This window comes from Thalia democratica, unplaced genomic scaffold (assembly GCF_965202585.1).
Source record: "Thalia democratica unplaced genomic scaffold, ktThaDemo2.hap1.1 HAP1_SCAFFOLD_565, whole genome shotgun sequence".
In the NCBI taxonomy this organism is placed as follows: domain Eukaryota; kingdom Metazoa; phylum Chordata; class Thaliacea; order Salpida; family Salpidae; genus Thalia; species Thalia democratica.
Genome location: NW_028139591.1, coordinates 17,501 through 26,208, shown reverse-complemented (window position 1 = coordinate 26,208; position 8,708 = coordinate 17,501). Strand labels below are relative to the sequence as shown.

The 8,708-nt window shown below is 33.0% G+C and overlaps 4 non-coding genes across 4 annotated transcripts in view; all 4 read left to right on the top strand.

The window, feature by feature from the left end:
• Window positions 1-2,602: 2,602 nt before the first annotated feature.
• Window positions 2,603-2,721, top strand: LOC145846687 (5S ribosomal RNA). Its single transcript, XR_014370843.1, has one exon. It is a non-coding gene; the product is annotated as a 5S ribosomal RNA (ribosomal RNA).
• Window positions 2,722-6,017: 3,296 nt separating this feature from the next.
• LOC145846686 (small subunit ribosomal RNA) lies at window positions 6,018-7,826 on the top strand. The gene has a single exon (XR_014370842.1). It is a non-coding gene; the product is annotated as a small subunit ribosomal RNA (ribosomal RNA).
• Window positions 7,827-8,009: 183 nt separating this feature from the next.
• On the top strand, window positions 8,010-8,164 carry LOC145846674 (5.8S ribosomal RNA). Its single transcript, XR_014370831.1, has one exon. It is a non-coding gene; the product is annotated as a 5.8S ribosomal RNA (ribosomal RNA).
• A 222-nt stretch (window positions 8,165-8,386) lies between these two features.
• The window catches only part of LOC145846690 (large subunit ribosomal RNA), a 3,639-nt gene continuing 3,317 nt past the window's right edge, over window positions 8,387-8,708 (top strand). The window contains exon 1 of the ribosomal RNA XR_014370846.1: window positions 8,387-8,708. This exon is cut by the window's right edge and continues 3,317 nt beyond it. This is a non-coding gene — a ribosomal RNA (large subunit ribosomal RNA).

The following is an 8,708-nucleotide window of genomic DNA, read 5'->3' as shown; positions in this document are numbered from 1 at the left end:
AAAATTTGTATGTTTTAATATGCTTTGAAATTAGAGTTAGTATAGAAGTTTTTTTTTTAAGTATAATAAATATAAATATTTAGTTACTAACAATAAACTAAAATACCAATTTTGTAGTTATTACAAAAAAAAAAAACAAAAATATTATACAAAAGTTTCATAATTATATAACTATATTCATTTATTTAAATTATAAAAAAGTTAGTGTTTTGTGTATTGACTTTATGATTATTTTATTTTAGTAACTGTTAGTTTTATACTTTAATAAAGAAATATGGTTAACAAGTAAGTTAAAAATGAAAGAAGCATAAAAAAACACACTATTTAACTGCTTATTCAATAGTTTGATTATTTAATTATTTTTCTGTTATATAGTTTAATCGTATTGTATAAAAAAATACAGAGGTTTAAAGTAAGTTTGAATAAAATAAAACAAAACATATAAAAAACAGTTCAAATACATAGTTTTTTTTTTTTAATGTTCGCGATGGAGAAAACAATGGAGAAAATTTAATTCTTTAATAATAAGTAGTAATTTAAAAAAAAAATAATACAAATAAAGTTATACAATATATATACAATAGTTTGTCAAACTAGGCAAAAAAGAGTAGGCCACCACTACAATCCAATGTTCCAACTGGAAATTCAATGAGATCGTTACTGTACTTGTGATGAACGTTGATAATCCCAAAGATTGTAAGTCGAAGGCCTTACCCAACCTAACCAGCGCACTGGTTTTCTTACAACTGAATTAATCAACATTTAATATTGAATATAATCATTATTGATAGATAGAGGAATGTTGACAATCAACAACAGATTGTAAGTCAAAGGCATTACTCGACCAAAGTACCCACAACCTAGATTGAACAACATTTATTAGATAGATTTGTTTATTGATAGATAGAGAAATATTGACAATCCACAACAGATTGTAAGTCAAAGGCATTACTCGACCCAAGTACCCACAACCTAGATTGAACAACATTTGTTAGATAGATTTGTTAAATAGATAGATAGTACAGTATAATCTCAAAGAATTTGAAGTTGAACATTGAACAATAGTGGCCACCATTTCAGGCCTGCTGGCAGCTAGATTACAGCCCCCGGCTACGCAGACCTGCAATATTGATGAAAAAAAAACAGTATATATATTTCCGAATCTGACTTTGAGTACTTTTTATATATTATTAACAAAGTTTTTTAGGGGTAATATCTGTTTAGTTCTTTAATATATCTTTAAAATAAAACACTAAATTAATAACATAATAATAATAATATTTTGTTTTTTAATTCGTTAATAAAGTTATTTAATAATATTATATATTAAATGTATATAATAAGTTTAAGTAATAAAATAAATATAATATAACAAATATATTGTATAATAATAATTTTAAAATTAGTAAAAAATTAAATAAACATAGTTGAGTTATCAAATTAAACAAACTAGAACGTCAAGTATTTAATTACTAAAATTAATTTAATTTAAATTCAAATTGACACTGTAATTGACATGTAATTGTAATTGACAAAATTATAAAAATCAACCTATTTATATAGCAAAATATTTCTTTATCTTTGTCGTGGCGTTGGGTCTTTGGTCTTGACAGCTAACTCATAAGCGGAAGGTTGTGAGATCGAGTCCCGCTAGTCGTCACGCAAGACATATACTTGAGAGCCGGAGTTAAATTTCTTTGTCATTTGAATTTGAACGCCTGCTAGACAGGCAATTTTTTTGTTATTTAGTGATTTATTAAAGCAGTTTTGCGTTTTACGTTTTTAGCAGACATGCAGTTTCCACTATGACATTGTTTACGTTAATTAATTGTCTCTCAAAATATATTTATATTATATCACATTAAATGAAAAAATAAGTTAACTATCTTATATTAATTTAAATAACGTTTATATAACCTTTTACTAAATTTTTATAAGTTTAATATTCTTATCAATTATTTTATATATTACTTTTTTAAGGTGTTTAAAACTTTTAGAAGCTGTATGTAATGTCTTTTAGTTTAATAGTTCTGTTAAACTATAAAAAAAATATAAACATGGTTGAGTTATCAAATTAAACAAAATAGAACGTCAAGTATATAATTACTAAAATTAATTTAATTAAAAAAAAATCTCAGGTAATCTAAAATGTCAGGAATTATTTAAAAATAAATATAAATTTAAAACTTATTATATTGAAAAGATTGATGAATAATACTCTTGAATGTATGCAATGTTTGTATTTGTAATGCAATAACATAAATGGATAGATCAATGACAAATTGTAAACATATTGTATTATTTTATTTTACGATTTTATTTATTTAATTCAATAATTCAATAAACTTTACTTCTACTTGTCCTGGTCTTAGGTAATTTATAGATAACAATTATTTAAACAAACACTTTTGTACAGTTACAATACAGTTTTAGTACAGTTTGGGAGTAACTGTTGATAAAAAAAAACAAAAAAAAAGGTTAATTCAGGTTAAAATTTTATAAGGAATAATTTTTAAAATATCAAATTGATTGTAAATCAAGTGCAAATAGGTTTTTTAAAACAAACCGAAGGGTTTATAAAGGCTTGTAAACGCTTTCAAACGCCTACGACCATACCACACTGAGCACACCCCATCTCGTCCGATCTGGGAAGTTAAGCAGTGTCGGGCGTGGTTAGTACTTAGATGGGTGACCGCTTGGGAATACCACGTGCCGTAGGCTTTTGCTTTTTGAATTCATCTTTTTGTACTATTTTTCTTTTCTGACCTATTTATACATATTACTCGTTTATTTACATTTCTTTAACGCTTAAAAGAAAAGTAAATTCTAGTTATTAGCAAATAAAAACGTAAGCCAATCAGATAACGTTATTTGCTGTTTAAACCAATTAGAGCGCTAAAAAAGTGGTTTGACCAGTTTGAGATATCGAAAAAATAATGGCACCATCTTGTAGAGTACAATTTTCTGAGTTAAAATTAATACAATTAGTCTTTTATACTAAAAACTTAAAAGTTTTTTTGTCCACAAACAAATCACTTGAAAAAATCAAACGAAAATAAATTTTGCACTTTTGTATTGTGAGTCATAATAAGTTATTTACTGTTACCAACAGATACTAGCAAAAGCTTTTTAAAGTTTTGTATTAACTTAATGTATTTGTACTTAGTTTAAATTAATAGAGTTTATTTGGTTTACTTTATTATGTGTATTGAATGTGATACAACTAAAACAAAACAAACAAGGAGAGTACTTGAATAGAACCAACCACAATTTACAGACCAGTTGTGTACTAAACTTAAAGCAATTCTGAATAGTGAATATGCAGTTATTATTATAAGTTCAAAGTTCACTTTAACTTAATTTAATGTATTTTGTAAATTGGTTTTATTTAATAGATAGTAGTGAATTACTTTATTTAATTTACTTTAGTATGTGTTATATAACTTTATTTAAACAAGAAGCAAAACGGGATTATACTTTCAATAAACTACACAATTTACAGACCAGTTGTGTACTAAATTTAAAGCAATTCTGAATAGTGAATATGCAGTTATTATTATAAGTTCAAAGTTCATTTTTATTTATTTTAATGTATTTTGTAAATTGGTTTTATATAATAGATAGTAGTGAATTACTTTATTTAATTTACTTTAGTATGTGTTGTATAACTTTATTTAAACCAGAAGCAAAACGGGATTATACTTTCAATAAACTACACAATTTACAGACCAGTTGTGTACTAAATAAAAAGCTATTGTGAATAGTGAATATGCAATTGTTATTATAAGTTTATAAGTTCACAGTTTACAAAAGCTTAACAATTTAGTTATTATTTTGTTCATATTTGCATATCTAATTTATGAAAAGTTAGTGTTATGTGTATTGGCTTTTTAATTTCTTTATTTGTAGAACTGCTAGTTTTATATTCTAAAGAAACATGTTTAAATAAATATGTTTAACAAGTAACTTAAAAATGGAAGAAATATATTGTATATATTGAACTATTTATATTTATTCTAGCTATTTGCTTAGTGTATTTATTAATGTGATTATTTTATTTTTGTTGTTTGTCTTATAGTTTAATCGTATTGTGTTGAAATATATATAACAAATACAGAGGTTTAAAGTAAGTTTAAATGAAAATAAAATAAGACATATAGTTGAAATTATAAAATTATAAGTTAAAAAAATAGTTTTTTTTTTTTTTTCTTTGTTTGTTTGATTGTTTGTTTATTATATAATCGCGACGTTTCATTTTATTACTTTTAAGCATACTAAATATAATAATAGGTATAGTTATAGGAAAAATTCTATTAGTTCTAATGTAATAAAAAAGTTTATTTCCACAAATAAATAAATACCTGAAAAATCAAATGAAAAATAAATTTCGCACTCTTGTATTGTGAGTCATAATAGGTTATTTACTGTTACCAACAGATACTAGCGAAGGCTTTTTAAAGTTCTATGTTAATTCAATGTATTTGTACTTAGTTTTATTAAAATGACAGTATTTTTAGTTAAGTATGTTTATTTAACGTTGTGTAACTCAAGTAAAACCAGAAGCAAATAAGGAGACTACTTTCAATAAACTACACAAATTAAAAATATATTATTATTTATAAATCAATTCGTGTTGTGTTTCAAAATACATTTTTCAAATAATGTTTTACAAGTATTTATCAGTTATTTAGTTTTCTTTTTATAGTTTAGCTGTATTGTTTTATTTATTTGTTATTATTTTTATTTAATTGTTTGCTTATTATATTTATCGCCATGTGCTTAAAAAATAAAACAACTATAAAGGTTTAAAAAGTAAGTTTAAATAAAAATAAAATGAAACATATAAAATAAGTTTATGATTTTTTTTATTATTATTATTTTTATTTAATTGTTTGCTTATTATATTTATCGCGATGTGCTTAAAAGAATAGAACAAATACAAAGGTTTAAATTGTAAGTTTTAAATAAAATAAAATGTAACATATAAAATAAGCTTATGTTTGATTTTTTTATTTTATTTTTATTTATTTTTATTTAATTGTTTGTTTATTATATTTATCGCGATCTGCTTAAAAAAATAAAACGAGTATTAAGGTTTGAAAAGGTTATTAAATAAAAATAAAATGAAACATATAAAATAAGCTTATGTTTTTATTTTTATTTTTTTTTTTTATTATTATTTTTATTCAATTGTTTGTTTATTATATTTATCGCAATGTGCTTAAAACGATAAAACAAATATAAAGATTTAAAAAGTAAGTTAAATAAAAAATAATACAAATAAAGCTTATTTATAATAAACAAACATATTTAAAACATTATAAAAAGTAGTTTATATATATTATTTTTTATTTATTTCTTTTAAACATATTAAATAAAGTATAAAAAAAGTATTAAAACATTTAAACGTAGCATAAATAAGCTTAAAATATTAAAAAAAATTGAAAAGAAACAAAGAAATTTAAAAAAAATCGGGAAAAATCGGCAAAAAAGTTCAACAACAACATTTGAGCATCATACGCGTATGCATTACTTTACACTAGTGAGAGAGACGTGTTTGTGCGTTCGGTCGACTTGGCGAGAAAGCGGGCTTAAAGCATTACTGTTTAGCACCCGAGGCGCGGCTATTGCAGCGGCGGCGAACGTGCTATGTAAACGCATCGGAGCAGCGTATGAAAAACTACAAGCGTCCAGCGGCGGTAGGCTTATAGCTTTGCGAAGTCGTCGAGACGAGTAGCCGACGCAGGCACGGCTCGAGGCGGGTAACTGCAGCAGACAGATGGCGTGTTGCTGCTGACGAGTTAACCGGCAGAAGGCAAACGGTTGGTCGGGAGAAAGAACAGTCAGTTGTATAGCTGCATGCTGCAGTCGACGCGGGCTGGCGCTTTAAACAGCAAAAGGCCGGCGCCGACTTTCAGTAACGTTCGCAAGGCTTTTAAGCCGAGTGATAGAAAAGGTCTGTATTTATACAGTAAAAACGCTCAGTCGAGCAACGGGTTTAAACGCCCTCGGATAGTTATCTGGTTGATCCTGCCAGTAGTCATATGCTTGTCTCAAAGATTAAGCCATGCAAGTGTAAGTACGAGCTCACGTACAGTGAAACTGCGAATGGCTCATTAAATCAGTTATGGTTCATTTGATTGTACGCTTTTACATGGATAACTGTGGCAATTCTAGAGCTAATACATGCGTAAAGCGCCGAACTGACGTGAGGCGCGCATTTATCAGACCAAAACTAACCGGCTTTCGGGTCGTTACAATGGTGACTCTGGATAAGCTTGCGGATCGCACGGCCTAGTGCTGGCGACATCTCATTAAAGCAACTGCCCTATCAACTATCGTCGGTACGGTATCGGCCTACCGAGGTTGTAACGGGTGACGGAGAATCAGGGTTCGATTCCGGAGAGGGAGCCTGAGAAACGGCTACCACATCCAAGGAAGGCAGCAGGCGCGCAAATTACCCATTCCCGGCTCGGGGAGGTAGTGACGAAAAAATAACAATGCAGACCTCGTACGAGGTCCTGCAATTGGAATGAGTACACTTTAAACTTTTTAACGAGTATCCATTGGAGGGCAAGTCTGGTGCCAGCAGCCGCGGTAATTCCAGCTCCAAAAGTGTATATTTAAGTTGTTGCGGTTGAAAAGCTCGTAGTTGGATATAGGGACGGCGAGGTTGGTCGGTCGAAAGGCTAGCACTGGCCTCGTTGTTCTTGTTGGTCGGTGCCTTCGCGGTGCTCTTAACTGAGTGTTGCGGTGGTCCGGCAAGTTTACCTTGAAAAAATTAGAGTGTTCAAAGCAGGCTTTACGCTTGTATAATGTTGCATGGAATAATGGAATAGGACCTCGGTTCTATTTTGTTGGTTTTCGGAGCACGAGGTAATGATTAATAGGAACGGACGGGGGCATCCGTACTGTGCCGTTAGAGGTGAAATTCTTGGATCGGCGCAAGACGAACGACTGCGAAAGCATTTGCCAAGAATGTTTTCTTTAATCAAGAGCGAAAGTCAGAGGTTCGAAGACGATCAGATACCGTCCTAGTTCTGACCTTAAACGATGCCGACTAGCGATCGGGCAGTGTCGAACTTAAGAACTGTCCGGCAGCTTCCGGGAAACCAAAGTCTTTGGGTTCCGGGGGAAGTATGGTTGCAAAGCTGAAACTTAAAGGAATTGACGGAAGGGCACCACCAGGAGTGGAGCCTGCGGCTTAATTTGACTCAACACGGGAAATCTCACCCGGCCCGGACACAGCGAGGATTGACAGATTGAGAGCTCTTTCTTGATTCTGTGGGTGGTGGTGCATGGCCGTTCTTAGTTGGTGGAGCGATTTGTCTGGTTAATTCCGATAACGAACGAGACTCTTACTTGCTAAATAGCTGCTCGACCCATTGGGTCGGAGACAACTTCTTAGAGGGACTAGTGGCGTTTAGCCACACGAGATTGAGCAATAACAGGTCTGTGATGCCCTTAGATGTTCGGGGCCGCACGCGCGCTACACTGACCGGATCATCGTGTGTTCCCTAGGCCGAAAGGTCCGGGTAATCCGTTGAACCCCGGTCGTGCTAGGGATAGGGACTTGCAATTGTTTCCCTTGAACGAGGAATTCCCAGTAAGCGCGAGTCATTAGCTTGCGTTGATTACGTCCCTGCCCTTTGTACACACCGCCCGTCGCTACTACCGATTGAATGGTTTAGTGAGGTCCTCCGATTGAGCCTGGTACGTGCGGCAACGCACTCGCCGGTGTTCGAAAAGACGATCGAACTTGATCATTTAGAGGAAGTAAAAGTCGTAACAAGGTTTCCGTAGGTGAACCTGCGGAAGGATCATTAACGAATCGAAATTTGATTTTCAAGCGACGTCTCTTCTTCGAAGGGACCGAGCCCTGTAACTGTTATAGTTCGGTCGCGTTGCTTCCTGACAGCGGGAGTAATAATTCAGCACGCAAGTGCTGGCGCGGCCGCTTCTTTTTGAACACGATTTTTTGGTTGCATTGAGATTGATTAACACGAGAGATCTCTTAGCGGTGGATCACTCGGCTCGAGCGTCGATGAAGGACGGAGCTAGCTCCGAGAAGTAATGTGAATTGCAGGACACATTGAGCATCGATATTTCTGAACGCGTATTGCGGCCTCGGGTAATCCTGGGGGCCACGTCCGTCTCAGGGTCTTTAACACACCGATCCTTTCATTAGTTTGAAAGTGCCTGCGACTCGTTTCTTAATTGAGGAGCGTGTCGTCAAAGACAGCTGGTCTGGCGATTTCACAGCTGAAGCGTGAGCAGCCTGCTGGCCTCGGGTGAGGTAGCAACGACGGTAGGTGCTCGAGAATAAGTTAAGTGACTTCAAAAGGCCGACGTACAAAGCGCATGTACTTTTATAGTACATCACTTTTGACCTGAGATCGGGCGGGACGACCCGCTGAACTTAAGCATATCACTAAGCGGAGGAAAAGAAACTAACAAGGATTCCCCTAGTAACGGCGAGTGAAGCGGGATAAGCCCAGCGCTAAATCCGAGCCTTTTTGGAGGGCGAGGAAATGTAGCGTATGGAATTCAGCATGCGGCGAACCAACGACTGCCCACGTTCTTCTGATCGAGGCCTTTTCCCAGAGCGGGTGTTAGGCCCTTGGCGGCGGTCGTAATTCGTCCTAGCGGTTTTCCCGGAGTCGGGTTGTTTGGAAATGCAGCCCTAAGCGGGTGGTAAACTCCATCTA